General features: G+C 56.5%; 1 protein-coding gene and 1 long non-coding RNA gene across 3 annotated transcripts in view; one reads left to right on the plus strand and one right to left on the minus strand.

Annotated features, from left to right (window-relative positions):
• Positions 1 to 15,213, plus strand: part of HDAC4 (histone deacetylase 4) — a 244,201-nt gene that overhangs the window by 43,779 nt on the left and 185,209 nt on the right. The window lies entirely within an intron of this gene.
• Positions 8,306 to 8,907, minus strand: LOC132521970 (uncharacterized). Its single transcript, XR_009541001.1, has 2 exons — positions 8,843 to 8,907; positions 8,306 to 8,740 (listed from the first exon to the last, which is right to left on the minus strand). It is a non-coding gene; the product is annotated as an uncharacterized LOC132521970 (long non-coding RNA).

Below are 15,213 nucleotides of genomic sequence, written 5' to 3' on the forward strand. Positions count from 1 at the left end.
CGCGGGCCGGCCAGTGTAGAGGGCCCAGGGTGGCGTCGCCCGCTGCGCTCCTGGAGACTCGTGGCTACTTTAAGAGCAGCTAAAGGACGGTCACATTTGGGCCAAACAGGCAGAAAGAACATCCCGCAGGAGTGAGAAACTCACAAACCGTAGGAACACACCCCTGAGCCGACGGTCGTTTCTGATAGAGGCTGGAAGGGGGGCTGACTTTTCAGAATGAGGGCATGGGGACAGGAGGGCTCCTTTCTCCAGAGGGTGCCTTCGGCTGGTAGGTAATGGTGGTAGGAGACAGGTCGCCTCCCTCGAGGGCTGCTGGGTGTCTGCCTGAGGGGCTCAGGTGCAGGGGCTGGTTCTGCCCTGGGGCTGGGAAGAGACAGGAGCAGCCCTGGAGGGATGCTCCCGGGGCAGAGGGATGCCCAGAGCGAGGGCCCTTGCTTGTGGAGACTGGGCCCTGCAGTCCTGGGACAGCCCGGTGCAGATGGGCGGGGTGAGGAAAGTGGGCTCTGTGCTTTTCCCATGCCTCATTTCTCCCACCATCAAGCAGGGTGCGGTCATGGCAAGGGAGGAGGGGGAAAGGGCCGTCTGGAAAGCTCTGTAAGGACTGGAGAGGGATTGGGTACGGTGGCAGCTCCCAGAGCTTCGCTGGGCGCCAAAGGTGTGCTGGTCCCACTCTGTGTTTTCACGTCCCTTTGGCAGGAAAACTCAGTCAGATTAATCCACATTTGCTGACACAGAGTCGAGTCCTCTGGGGAGGGTTTTTTCGTGCTCACCTGGAGGAAGAGGAAAGACACTGGTACAAAGACAGCTTTGCAAAGAAGAGCCCTCCTCGGGCCTCTGGTCAGGGACGTCTGTGTGGTGGGGCGACCTCAGCTCTGCAGTGGAGGCCACGAGCCACGTGTGGCCGTCAAGCTCCTCTGATGTGGCCAGTACGACCGAGGAGCCAGTCTTGCATCTTATTTCATTGTAGTTGATTTCCGTGTAAGTCGCCCCAGGTGGCTGGTGGCTCCCAGAGTCCAGCACTGAGGAAGGCTCCAGGCTGAGGGCTTTGTGCAGCTATTTAAAGGTGCAAGGCTTACTCCTTCTGAATTTCCTGGTGGGGATAAAAAAAGAGGGTGCTTGTGTGGGAATGGGACGCTTTTGACAGGAGCAGCCCGGGCAGCGGTCACTGAATTTAGGCCCCTTCTCGAGGCTGTTTGGAAGGTGGGGCAGTGGAAGTCCCGTGCTGCTGAGAGGGCCACCCACCCTTCTGCGGCGGGGGTTCATCTGGCCTCGGTGGTGCAACAGAAACGGGGGGGTCACTGGTGGAACTGGGGAGAAGTTCACAGGACACAACTGCGGAAGCCCCGAGGTGGCATCACCCACTCTTCTGTCCCCTCCGCCCGGTTGGTCCCCTCCCCTCCCATCTGCTCCATCCTCAGCTGTGTCCCGTCACTGGTCTGGCTTGGCCGGTGCGTCCCTCTCGGGTTACAGCCGGGAGCAGGTGGCTCGAGCAGGGTTGGGATGCTGGACACGCAGGCCGACAGGTGTCCAGATGGGCTTGCTCAGGCCAGGGTCTGGAAACTCACAAGGATCTATCAGTGTAGACAGACCCACTCCATGATCCCACCCTGGGCCCCTCGGTCCCTCAGGGATTCATCTGCTGCTGCTGTGTGGACGTTTGGAAGGGACTTAGCCGGTAAGTAAACGCTGGTCATCAGCGTACTGAAACGGCAGTGCCGGTAAATATGTGCAGCCGTCCTCGCCTTGCACACGTGTGGCCGAGGGCGCCCTCCAGCCCCGCTCGCCTCTTCTCGTTTCTGATCCCCAGAGCATCTGCCTGGGATCAGACCACGCACGTGTTTTCCTTAAGCTGCTGAGATAACTTCTAGCTCCTTTTGTGCTCCTGTGGCGCCATTCGATGTCCCTGCCCGAAAGAGCTGTGCTTGGTGGTAGCTGTTCTTTCTACCGTTGAAAGAAAGAAAAGGATCATTGATGTGTTGGCATTGATGTCCTGGCGCGTGGAGGCTTCACGGTGGCAGGCTGCCACCCAATCCCAATTTTTAAATATTTGACAAAGAAGGGGATTTTCCTGACACGGTCTCTCTTTTTTTTTTTTTTTTTTTTGAGTAAATCATGTTATTCGTCGTGTGACATGGTTAAGTCTGTGAGAGATTCTCCGCAATCACATGAAAATAATTCTAAGACGGACGTTCTGCTTCATTAAGGGAAGTGCCGCATCCAGCCCCTGTGGGTGAAGCGTGATGACCTCGCCGCTGTCGGCTCCGGATACGCGAGCTGCGACTGCGAATTCAGGGCTTGGCCAAACGTGGCCGAGTGTCTGCGTTGCCCATCCCTGTGCTGCTCGCTGGGGTTTAGATAAGGCAGAGTTCAGAACGAGGACGCGCTGTGCAGATAAACGAGGAGTCTCCTGTAAAGCGCTTGGCACACGGAGACTCGTCGGCTCGAGGGACGGTGGTGACACAAGGGCCTCGGCTCTAGCGGGTCTGCAGGGTGTACACGCTTGAGCTGAAGAGGCCCCGGGTCTCCCCTGAGATGCGAGGGCTGTCGTGTCTATGGGTCCCGACTGGGAGTCGGGCCCTGGAGGCCGCTGTCTCCTCCCTCGTGATGCCCGGGGGTCTGCCAGCCGCAGCTTGTCCAGGGGACCAGCCAAACCAGTCGCGAAGCCTGGATCGGGGCCCAGCCTGTCCGCTTCCGGGATGCCCAGGCATTATCCTGCCATGCCCCTGGCTTGCTGTCCTCCAAGCGTCTGGCGAGGAAGAGTATTTGGTTTGGTGTTTCTTGTTTATGCTTTAGTCTGCTGAGTCCTTTTAATCACATGAATATCTTGTGTGAGTATATTGAATACATTCACCCCTGATGGTTTCAGCAGACTTAAGATCCGGGATGCACAGGTCTTTCTTCCGTATTTTCCTAATCCCTGTCTTTTTACAGCATCTTCTTATGACGGCAGTGCTGTGGGGTAGACACACGCATAGTGGCAGTGGGCACGATGGTGGGCCTTGTGGTGGCTGTGAGATGGGCCCACGGCAGCACCTTGGTTGGGAGAAGACCTTTGACCTTCCTGTGTTGAGAATGAGCCGTCACTCAGTGGGTCTCAGCTTTCTCCAGCGTTCTGGCAGGAGGAACACAGCCTCCCGAAGGTCTCCTCCTGTGTCTGTGGCGTCTGCGGTGGGGCAGCCTGAGCAGGCCTGGCCCAGCCTGTGTCCGGTGGGCTTGAGCAGGGAGGCACTGTCCCGAGCGAGGCCTAGAGCCACAGTGGCCGGTGTCTCCGAGGTGTAGCGGGATTTCTGTGGGGAGGGTCTGGGTGATGCTCGCGTGACCTGGCGCCGCAGAGGCTCGTCAGCTGGTGAGGAAGCGGCCCAGGCGAAGGTGCTGCCCTCTGGGTAGGGGAGCTGCAGGCATGGCGCAGGGACCGAGGCCTCGTGGTCGCGTGACTGACCAGCAGAGTCTGGGCCTCAACTCCGGAGCCTCTGTCTCAACACTGGGCTGTCCCGTGTTGGAAACGACGACATCAGTGAACCAGACAGAGACAAAGGCCGAGAGCTTCACCTGCGGGTCAGCTCGTGACCCTGCCGCGCCCCAAGTCGCAGAAGGGGGTCCTCACCCCGAGCTCTGGTCCCCTGAGCCCCTGCGCTGAGCTCACATCGTGAATGAGGTTGGTTTGTGGCTCCCCAGAGGCCAGGGGCGCCAGGCACAGCCCTCCGGGCAGGGTGGTGTTCTTCAGAGGCCCATTCTCTGAGCAGACCGCTGTGTCCACGGAGCTCTGGGTGCCCCAGTCCCCATTTCAGAGGCTGGGGAAAGTACCTGCTGCTCATGGGAAGTTTGAGGGGTCAGATGCCCCCCTGCTCGCTCATCCTGGACCCTGGTTCCTGCAGAGCCAACAGTGCGGCTCGGTCAGGCCTCTGAGGCCGGGAGGGGACCCAGGCCCAGAGGGCATCCGATGCTCCCATCCTGGCTTCCGGGGGCCCCTCCCCATGTCCTTGACAGGGACCCGGGTGAGGGCACGGCTCAGCCTTTATGCTAAGTAGCATAAAGCTAATTCCTTTTTTAAAATATAAAAATAAACACAAGTGAGAATTTTGTTCTTTTTTTTTTGCCTGTACCCCAGGGAACATCTTTTGGAATGTTCCTTCGAGATCACTGTTTCGTTTCTTTGACAAGAATAATCAAATATTGAATGTCAGGGGAAATTAGAGCATATAGTTCTGAGAAATTGTCTGATTTAGGCCTGGTGAGCGGGTTTAACCATTCATCCAGTATTTCCTGATGTATCTGCTACCAAAGGCCTCTCCGTTCAGGTACAGAACCCTGATTCCTGTGCTCCACCCTCGACCCACCCTGGCCCCATGAAGCTCAGCTACAGAGTCTGGTGTGTGACAAACACCCATTTCACTGTCCCCAGGTGGATCGGGAAGTCCTGCCCAGGTTTCTTTTTTAATGACTGATGTTCAAGAAAAAGAGCCAGAGATGATCAGAAAAATGCTAAGTCCTAAAGAAACAGTGAGGGTTCTTGTCAATGCCAGCCAGTGCTGTGACCCTGATCCCAGGAAGCAAGTGATGACCCTTAGAAGTTGCGTGTCAGCACTCAGCCGGCTATCTGCGTTTAACATACAGAGACAGTAACCAGTGAAACCAGGAGAAACCAGTGGGCAGTGGCCAGCGGGCAGTGGTGCTCCGGGATGGGGGCTGGGCGTGCCTGCCTTGCGTGGCTGTGAGGCAGGGACCCTGCACCGGGGCTGAGGAGGAAGGCTCCTCCGTGGGACAGTGAGACCTCCGCGCCTGAGGCACACCTGTGGCCGAGCGTGCCGTGTGTGCCTGTGTGTGCGTGTGACACGTGTCTGCGGACGTGCTTCCTTTCCGTCTGTGCCAATGAGTGCCCGGGGCAGGTGCTGGCGTCCCCACGCCTAGGCTCCCGCAAGGCTGCTGTCCTTCCCCGCCCGGGCACCTGGGGCAGCCCCCAGCCTCTTTGGGCCTCAGCGGTGTCATCTGTAGAATGGGGCACGAGGGTGCTCACGTCCTCGGGTCTCTCTCGTGTGAGATCAGGGTCCGTGCTTGTGAGCTCCAGTCCCCGTCTCTGACTTGAGAGCAAGGTTGGAGCCAGGGGCCCCACGAGAAGCCACTGTAAGTGAAGTGCGGGTTTGCGGCCGAGCAGGGAAGTGTCTTAGAAAGAGAATGTAGGTCCCTGGGTTCCCGGTTCCTGCACGGCTCCCTACCTGGTTTGGAAGGAAGGTGGCCTTAGGAATACAGGTGTCTGTTCATGCAGGAAAATCGTCCGTAGTGACTTGTTGTTGCTGTTGGTTTGGGCGAGGACATTTTATTTAAGAAATAAAATGAAACTCAACAGGAACAGTAAACCAAACACAAGACAGAAAAGCTTTAGGCAAGTTCAAGCGTGAAAGGAAGCAGCAAATTATAAAATGATTATGACCAGTGCATTCATCTGTGAAAAAACAACGATGCTTTGTCCTCTTCTAATCGTAAAGGTGGGAACTGTTTATCTTAGGAAATTTGTAAGAGGGTAAAAGTATTTGCAGACGGGGAGGAAGGTCCCTCACCGTCCTCTTCTGACCCGGTCCCCGCTGGTCAGCGCTGCGAACACGTGGGCACGGCTTTTCCCAGTCCCTTCTCTTGCGTCCTCCTTGTGTGCCGGTGTTTCTACAGGCTGGCTTCTTGATGACTGTAAGGTTTTGCTAGCTTGCACCTTACGCTCACACATTGCTGTGATGGTGTCTCCGTATGGCATGGGCACGCTTTGAGAACGGTCGGGGGTGCAAGTTGTGCCGTTGGGTGTCATCCCGGAGCCGGCCTGACGCTTTCTCCGCTGTTGGACGTGGAGAGTCTTGGCGGTTGATTGTGGAATAAGAACTGGAGCAGAGCTTTTCTGGCCCCCTGCCCTGGTGCCCGGTGTCACCAGGACTGAGCAGTGATGCCCACGGTGATGCCCTGAGGAAGACACGCAGGAGCTGAGGCCGGAGCAGAGCCACCTCTGAGGCTGTTGCCCGCCTGCCCTCTCCTGCCCCTGCTCCCAGGCAGGCTCAGCCCTGGCCGCTCCCTGGCCTCTCCCTTCCGTGTCCAGCCCTGCTCCTCGCCCGATCCTCGCCCGTGGTGGGCTTTGGGGCGCCCATGGACACAGCTCTATGTCCCTAATTGTTCCCCACCATTGTTCTCACCACCCCCCTCTCCGTCCCTCCGCCCCGAGGAAAGACAGTCCCACCCACCAGAACCTGGCCTGATCAGACCCTTCCCTTTATCTCCACTCTTGACATTTCATCAGTTTCCCAAATGTAGCTGTCCTTCTCCTAAAAATCTGTTTCCTCCCTCTGCCTTTTCTGTGCCATGGCTACCACCGCCTCTCAACCGGGAGGCACAGAGATTCTGGATTTCCCACCATCCCCTCCCACGGCTGCCGGAGAACCCTTCCGAAATGCAGAGCCGATGGGCAGGTTGCCGTCGCCCCTGGAAGCAGGGACAGGGCCCCCGTGACTGGCCTGCCCCCAGCCTCGGCCTCGCTCACCTCCCGTCGGGCGGTCCCCGTGTGTTTAGTGGTCCTCGTCTGAGTCGGAGGGGGGTGACAGAGCACATAAATGTGACCCCAAACCCCTGCATTTGAGAAGAGTCTGCTCTGCGTGTGGCGGAACGTGGAGGGTGGGGTAGGGGAAGGGGACCCGTTGAGTGGCCCAGCTCTTTCCAGAAACAACTTCTAGTAAACTTGCATTCCTTTTTCTTGCTGTGCCTGGAAGATTTAGTGTTTTCCTGTTACCTTTAGCTGCCGGGGCCCTAGCAGATGCTTAGCAAGTGCTTGTAATTCAGTGTTTTCCCACTGAGGTCTTCTGGGGAAGGATGGAGCCAGTGTCCTTGCCTTCAAGGTGTTCACGACGATGTCCACTCAGACGCGTTAGGACACACGCCCGAACCCTGTGTCTGGGCGTCTCAGTGCAGGTTGGCGGCCCGAGGGAAGGGCGGCTGGGCGGGGGGCCGCTTCAGGAGGAGGGATGGGGCCAGCCCTTCACGGGAGGGCCCTGGTGGCCTCATGCGCCTCCGCAGCTTCGTCTTGACCCTCTCCCTCTATGTGGTCCTTCCGTACCTCGGCCGTCATCAGGTCCTGCCCTGCCTGGGCTAGTCTTACCGGCTTTGAGTGCAGAGGTAGGGCCGCACTGCTTGAGCGGCCAAGGCCCCCGTGTCTGAGGTCCCACCCGGCCCCGCTTTTCTGTGTGCCCGCCAGTTGGGGACCCTACCTGCGCCTCCCCCATGGTTGATGGGAGCTGCCCCCAGGGGTTCGCATCCACCTGGAGAGGGCAGGGCGGCACTTATCAAATGGGGTTTTCTGGAACCCAGGGTCTTACAGGATGTTTACACTTGATCACCTGAAAATCTTGCCGGGAAGGCAGGCCCTGGAGTCTAAAACCCAGCAGAGCTCCGTCTGAAAGAGCCTACGCCAGTCTGTTATTTCAGGGAGCCTGTAGCCCAGGGAGCCCCTGGCCCTCTCCAGGGACACTGTCTGGGAAGAGTGGGTCTGAGGGTGGCCTGAGAAGAAGGAAGCACGAAGAAAGAAGCCACTTCCGAGGCTGACTGGTGCTGGCCCCAGGACCAGCATTTCCTGGGAAGCACGGGACCCCAGGACCCCAGGGAGCTGCCACTGGCCAGGTGGGCAGCCCGTTCTCTTTCTAGACGGATGTGCAGCTCCTTTTTATGAAAAAAAAAAAGGTAAAACTGTGTGTACTGGGCCTCCTGTTTGTTGTTCGGATGGTAACTAAAGTTGGAAAGTTCACTTCCTGCCGAGGGTCCTGAGTGGGCTCTGCTTTCAGTGCTGATGGGCTGGCTTTTGAAGGGGGCTGCCCACCCCAAATCCCTAGGAATCACGGCCCCTGGCTCCCGGGAGCTTGCCTCCGTCCTTCCCCTATTCCCAATAAAGAAAGAAAAAACCAGAACCGGTATCTTCCCTGCCTACCCCCGCGACTCACTGCTACCAGTGAGTGGAAGAGCAGGGTGGTCCTGAATTACACAGTATTTGACCGACCCGTTATTTTACTGAACAGGTGGGATCCTGTTATTTGCTCCCCCGGAGCTAAAGATAAGCATCTGAAATAAGGGGGTGGGGAGCTGTTCCCCTCAGACCCTGCCGGCCCCGGGCCGCTCTGCTTCAGTGCGGGGGGTGCCTGGTCCAGGCGGCCCATCAGATGCTTTGGTTTAGTGCCCCTCCGCGCTGCCCCGGGCTGGTGGTGTTTACCCTCCACCACCCTCCTCGTCCCAGGTGCTCTGACAGCCTCTGCGTCACGGCTCAAACAAACAACAAGCGCTGAAGGGGTTTGTGTTCTCACCACGCGAGAGCAGCCTGAGCGCTTGGTTTACTGCGTGGCCGGCAGGGCCCTCTGGGCCTCGCTGTGCCTGTGCTGAGGCCCTGCAGGAAAGGCCCTGCGGTGCTCCGGGACCCGCCCAGTGCCCGCGCCCAGGGCCCTGCCCGCCTGCCCCACCGCGGTGGGAGCCCGGCCCCTCCTGCCCTCCAGGGACCCTGTGGGGTGCTGCAGACCGAGGCCTGAGCAGTGCCGGTAGGAGCTCTTCTCGTGCAGACGCAGCCAGCCCGAGCCAGGTCCTCTTCTAGAAGGTGCTGGCGGGTGTGGGAAATCTTCCTGACGGCATTTACGACGTGTGGACTTGGAAGAACAAAGCGAAAAGCACCCACATAGATGTCTCCAGGGCTGCCTCCCCACCTGCCAACCAGTGCTGTGAAGTAGACATTAACCTAACTTAGGAAGATAATGGTCCCCGTGGTAATTGCAGGCTGTCCTTTGGAGCGTTTTCGCTTGCAAGGTCTCGGCGGCGGCGGGCTTCGGGCCGCCCGCACCTTCCTGCACGCTGGCATCCGGGCCCACGGTTCCGGAAAGCAGCGGTTGAAGTCCGTCGTTTCCCGAGCCTTGCCCTCGCGACACGGACGCATCTGGTGACGCATCCCGAAGTCCCCGCCGCTGGCTGCGTGTCCCCCCAGACCCCTCGCCCCGGCAAGCCCCGCCTCCGCCCCTCCCCCTCCCAGGGGCTACGAGGCTCGCTCTCAGCACAGGCGACATAAACAAACACCCAGCTATTTTCAGCAGGCCCGGTTGGTGTCACAGCTGTTGGGGCCTGGCCCGCGCCCCGCCCCGCAGTTGGCCCCAGCCGGCTCGGGCCAGCTCTGGCAGGCGGCGATGACCTACAGCCTTCTTGAAGTAGGCTTCACAATAAGAACTGTGTCCAGCAGGGCCTTGGGCTGATTCTGTTGGGCTTTTTCTTTGTTCGGAACATGGCTTTCCGCGTGGAAGTGCCATTAGAACATGGGGCTGGCCCTGTCCTGTGTGACACCACCAGGTGTAAGCGGGACTTCTGAGTTGCTTCTTTCCTGTTTCCATCAGTCGTGACTGGATAAAACCCTTGAAGTAAAAACCTCGACCCCAGTCCTCCCTGAACAATGAATAATTGCTGAATGAATGATGTGGTTCCTCCTCCCACTCCTCCCGTCCCCAGTGGCTGTGCAGAAACAGCCTGGTGACTAATGTCGTCGTGTGTGTGTGTGTGTGTGTGTGTGTGTGTGTGTGTGTGTGTGTGTGTGTGTGTGTGTGTGTGTGTGTGTGTGTGTGTGTGTTGGCGGCGCCGCCCTCCATGCTGCAGCCTGCCCTGCCTGCCTGGCCTTCTGTGCGCCCTGGAGATCAGTCGTCCAGGTCCTTTGTCCTGGTCCCTCCAGTCACTTTCTGGGTGACATCGAAGGCTCCGGCTCGTCCCTTTACCACCCGCTGCCCTTCGCCCGGTGAAACGGGCTGCTCGTGGGTCCTATGTGTGCCACGTCCGTGGCGCTGGGTGTCCCCATAGTCTGACCTTGTTATAGTTGAGAAGTTGACTCAGAAGGTAGGGAAGTGAGGACGAGGCAGGTCTGATAATTTGGAAAATGTTAGCTCTCATTTGGAAAAGAAATGATGAATTAAATTTAGTAAAAGTCGTTGATACGTTTGAGATTTTAAATTAAGAGACTGTGTCGATACGTGTAAACTTGTGTTTTTAACTCTTGATAGCTTTTCCTGTTTGGGGTGCTCTGATTAGAAAACAACACGCCTTCTCTGTAGCTGACAGAGCCCTGCTCACTTTACTTAAAGCTACAGTGCTGAATAAAGATGGATGCTTTCTAAAAACCACAAGTGGTGAACCCGGAGAGGAGGGGTTTTGGAATAATCTGAAGGATGGTTACACAGCAGGCGTTAGTGTGGATTTGAGCACCCCTGCTGGGAGCAGGGAACGGAGTGTATGAAGGGGGCGTTCTCAGAGGCCGGGCAGAGCCAGCTCAGGGTTGGCAGTCCCGGGCCCCCCTTGCGGGCTGGGTGACCTTGGGACGTCATTCCAGGTCCTCATGAGCTCCTGTGTCCAGTGGGCGAAGGCAGATGACCGTTCTGCCTCTTTCTTTAGTGACTGTATTTATTTTCCTCGTCTGCCTGTGCTGGCTGAGGATCCCAGTTCAGCCTCAAACGGGAGCAGAAACGCTGGTCTTCCTTCTGTTGTCCTTGACATTTAAAGGGAAGGCTTCTGACATTTCCCAATTTGAGTGACGGTTGCCATAGGTTTTTGTAGATTTCCCTTTTCAGGATGGATGACTGTGTTTCGGGAGCTGAGTGCTTTCACTGAACCTACTGTGATGATCGCATGGTTCCCCCTTTAATTTTTCAATGTGTTGAATTACACCTACAGATTTTTGACTGTCAAACGTCCCTTGACTTCTTGCAATATGTCCACCTTGATTTTGGTAAATACTGTTGTTTTCATACCTGGCTGCGTTAGGCTTAGTAGTACTTTAGGAGTTTTTTCTGTGTTCTTGAGTTGTATTGGCCTGTAATTTTCCATTTTTAATGTCAGATACTTTTTCATTCTCTGGAAGAGTTTGTATAAGACTAGAATGAGTTATTCCTTGAAAGTTTAGAATAATTTATCTCAGAGTACTTGGGGCTCATGTTTTCTTGGTCGGTTGATCTTTACCTGCTGGTTGTAATGTCTTTAATAGTTACTAGTAGTCTGAGTGCCTCATTCTTAGAGTGTTAATTCATTTTTTAGCAATTTGTCCATTTCATCGAAATTTTCATGTTTATAGCCACGGAGGTTTTCAGTGATATTTTCTTATCTTTTTGAATCTCTGCTGGATTTGTAGTTATGTACCCTTTTTCATTTCAAACATTATATATCCTTCTTTTTGATTCATCTTTGTTAAATTTTTAAGAACCAACTTTTGACACTTGACTTGCGTAGCTGTTAGTAATAGGTTTTACCATTTCTGCTCTCGTCCTCTTCCTCCTTGCTCTGGGTATTGTCTGTGTTCTTTATCTAACTTCTGCCGTTGAGTATGCAGCTCACTAATTCTCAGCCTTCCTCCCATGGTAAGTCACACGTGTCCTTGAAATACAGCGTGACGTGCAGCCAACAGGTTTTGACACTTAGTATTTTTATTTACATTCTGGTTTTTGAAAGTCACAGTGATCGTGTATCCATCCTTGGTATGCCGTCAGGACCAGGCACTCGCCTCCATGGTCTCCCTGCTAAACACACAGCCCCGGTCCGATCAGGAACACATCAGACAGTCCCAACAGAGGGACATTCCACAAGCCACCTGACCCGTACTCCTCCACTGCCAAGGTCATCAAAAACAAGGAACGTGCTAGGAACCATCACAGCCCAGAGGAGGCTGAGGGGAGGTGATGACTGAATGTCATGCGGGGTCCTGGGTGGGGTTCTGGGACGGCAAGAGAGCACTAGGGGACAGCCAAGGAAACCCGAGCGAAGCATGGACTTCGCTTAATGATAATGTATCCCTGCGGTTCATTAGTCGTTACTAACGCTGCATCCGGGGAACCCAGGATGCTCAGGCCACGTCCACGGAGAGTGCACCCAGCTGTGCCCCCAGGGGGGTTCCTCGTCTGCCATTCCCCGTCAGCTCCCTGATGTCACCTTCAGGGTCCCCAACCCCCTGACTACAGCAGCCCACTCCTGGGGACTCCTTTCTGGTCCCCCTCCATGGGTCTTCCCACGACAAGGAGGAGGGGAGAGTGGACACCGAGAGGTGTTGGTGTAGTTGGACAGTTTACACGAGTTTTGGTGTGCAGTCGCGGCCACACCGCGGCGGGAGCGTCCCCGTGGAGCCCCCGTCCCCAGCCCAGGTGTTCAGGCTGTGAGTCTAGGAGACGCCTCTCGTCTTTCTCTTTCCCCGACCCCGAGGTGCACTCGGTGCCCCCTTCCTGGGGCTCCTCCCCCAGACTCTGCAGGCTCACCTGCTCCTCCGTCTCTTTCTCTCCGGGGTGGGGGGATGGCCAGGTGCTGCCCCCGCCGTCTCTCGAGAGCCAGCTGCCCAGCACGGCCCTCGTGAAACTGAAATCACGGGACCTTTCGGCCAAGTGCACTGAGACGCACACACAGAGATGCCTGCTGCTGAAGACCATGCTCCCCGGTTACTGGGTGCATTGCTCTCCGACCTGCCCTCGGGTCCTCTGTGTGTATGGCAGACGCCCAGGTGTGGTCAAGCCCCTTCTCACATGGCCTCGGTGACTTCCCGGGCCTCGCCCTGGCGAGGGCTGTCACTCCAGCCTGCCTGCCCCGTTCCAGACACCAGGCTCCCTGCTGCTGGGGAACCCAGCACTCCCGGCCTCGGGGCCTTCTCCCCGGCTGCCTGGAACCCCTTCCCTCCTGACTTCAGGGACACCTGAGGACTCACCTGCATTCAGGTTTTAGCTTGAATCTCAGCTCCTAGAGACGCCTCCCTGGCCGCACCCCTATCTGCTCCCCTGTAACCCACTTCCCAGGGGCTGTCTGCCCCCTGGGATCATCTCGACTCATTCGTTTACCATCAGGTTCCGGAGCGTGGGCTCCGGGCTGCGAGTGTCCCACGCCCTCAGCTGCCGCCACTGGGCCTGTGTGCACGTGGACCACTCCCGTGGGTGAAAGCGTGCCTTTTTAAAACATCACACACACACACACACACACACACACACACACACACACAGAGGGACAAAACTTGGAGGACTCGGGTAGTCACTGGTAACAGTGGGCACCTTGGGGGATGCCACTTGGGTCACGCCCCTCCTCGTACGTTACTGTGAGGCCGCCTTGTCGGGCCCTTGTAGGTGGTGCCTGTGTCAGCTGTCACGTGCTCTCACCTCTCGGAGGGACCAGCGGGCTTGGCTTAGTGATGCTCGCCCAGGCCGCTGCCCTTCCACATCCTGGGGACGTGGGACAAAGGCGTTTAGGGTCCGAGGCCAGCTTTCTTAGGCTCAGCGTCTCAGGAGGGCGTGGCACGCTGGCCTCTGGCCTTTGTCCCAGCCTCAGGGGTTATTGGCATGATCACAAAGGAGAGGATGTAAAGTAAAAATTTCCAGGGCTTCCCTGGTGGTGCAGTGGTTGAGAGTCCACCTGCTGATGCAGGGGATGCGGGTTCGTGCCCCGGTCCGGGAGGATCCCACATGCCGCGGAGCGGCTGGTCCCGTGAGCCATGGCCGCTGAGCCTGCACGTCCGGAGCCTGTGCTCCGCAACGGGAGAGGCCACAACAGTAAGAGGCCCACGTACCGCAAAAAAACAAAAACATAAAAACAAAAGAAAAATTTCCAGATGCCTTTTTTTGGACCAACACGTTTTCCAGGGTTGACAAAGCAGAGCCGGCTGTGTCTCAGGTGTGTAAGAACTTTCGTCACGGTGTGGCCAGTTCCTTAGCTGACAAGCTGGGAATCCCAGAGTTCTCGGAGATAAGGGTGCTTTGGGGAGACGGTCCCAGGGTCCTCTCCCCTTTGGGTGCATGTAACAGTGAGCCACTCCTGAGTGGGGACTGTGCACTCTCCACGGACCATCGTTAGTGGTTCTGAAACGTGGGGAGGGAAACTCAGAAGCGCTGTACTCACAGCTTTTGGTTTCTTGGAAAACATTTGTAAACAGCCCTCCACAAAGTGTGGAGCAACGCCGGAGAGGGCCTGGCCCTCTCCCCCAGAGTGAATACCGCTGGTCAGTTACGCACCCCGGCTCTGAGAGTGGAGACACACCTTCATTTCGGGGTCTTCCCATTTCTCCCCTGCAGCCCGGCTGCCTGGCCGATTTCAGGTCCTATGTGTCACCTGCTCGCAGGAAGCCTTTGTCAGGCGCATGGGGGCTGCACTGGAGATTTGCTGCTTTTGCTGCTGCTGCTGCTGTTTCTTTTTCAAGCTCACTCCTCCCTGTGCTGGCCACGCCCCACCCTCTGGTTGGGCCATCTCCCTCTGTGCTCCATCTGGGGTAGGGGACCGCGGTTTCTGCTGGAACAGTGAGCAGGACTGGCTTTGGAGTCAGCAAGACCAGGTCTGAACCCCAGCTTAGCTCTTGGGAGTATTACTTAGTGTCTCTGAGCCTCGACTTTCCTCATCTGTAAGATGGGTGTAATAAGACCCACCTCGGACGTTTATTATGAGGCTTAGGGGATTGAGCATAAGCTTGTAGCTTGGTGCCGTGTAGACAGTCTGTTCACCGAATCATTAATAGTTCACTTTTTCAGTCACTGGGTATTTTCACCACCTCTGTAGGCACAGATCTCAGGCTTGGGCCTCGAAGGGGCAAGTCTCATGGGGTCTGCACATCATGACTTTGTTTTTGCAAGTAAAGGCTGTTTTTGAATGTGACAAGGTTCTGAGATCAGAGTCCTGTAATCTGGAGGAGAGCCCCAGTGCAGGTGGGCCGCTGCTGTCGTGAAGGCACCTCTGGGCCTCTTTCCCTGCCTTGGGGGGTGTGTGGCCTCACACCTGCTCTGCCCTTCTTGTCGGGTTTCGGCAGTTGCTCCTGAATCATGGCCTTTTCTGTTTAAAGAGGAAGAATGCTGCCTAAGTTTTGAGGAAGGGTCTAGAACCTTCTTAGAAGGTAAGTTGAAGCAAGCCTGGCGAGTTACTTTGGTACGTGTTTCGAGATATGTCTCTGTACTTAAGCATTTTTCTTTTTCTTTGCAAATTAGATTGTCAAGTGTTTTTTAAATGCTTCTGGTCGCAGAGACAGCTCTTCTTGGGGACCCCCCCGCCTCCTTCCCGGCCAGGAGCTCACGCAGAGTTAACTGAGCCGTGCCCTTCCTGGCCCCTGGGCCTGACCCTCTCTTGCTGATCTGTTTTTTCTTTCTTTCCCATCTGTTGTGGAGGGTTTGAAGACGTAACGGTCTGCAGCCGGTGGTGAGCGCACACTGATTTCTCAGAAACCCCGCAGCCTCCAGG

This window comes from Lagenorhynchus albirostris, chromosome 6, assembly GCF_949774975.1.
Source record: "Lagenorhynchus albirostris chromosome 6, mLagAlb1.1, whole genome shotgun sequence".
NCBI classification, from domain to species: Eukaryota; Metazoa; Chordata; class Mammalia; order Artiodactyla; family Delphinidae; genus Lagenorhynchus; species Lagenorhynchus albirostris.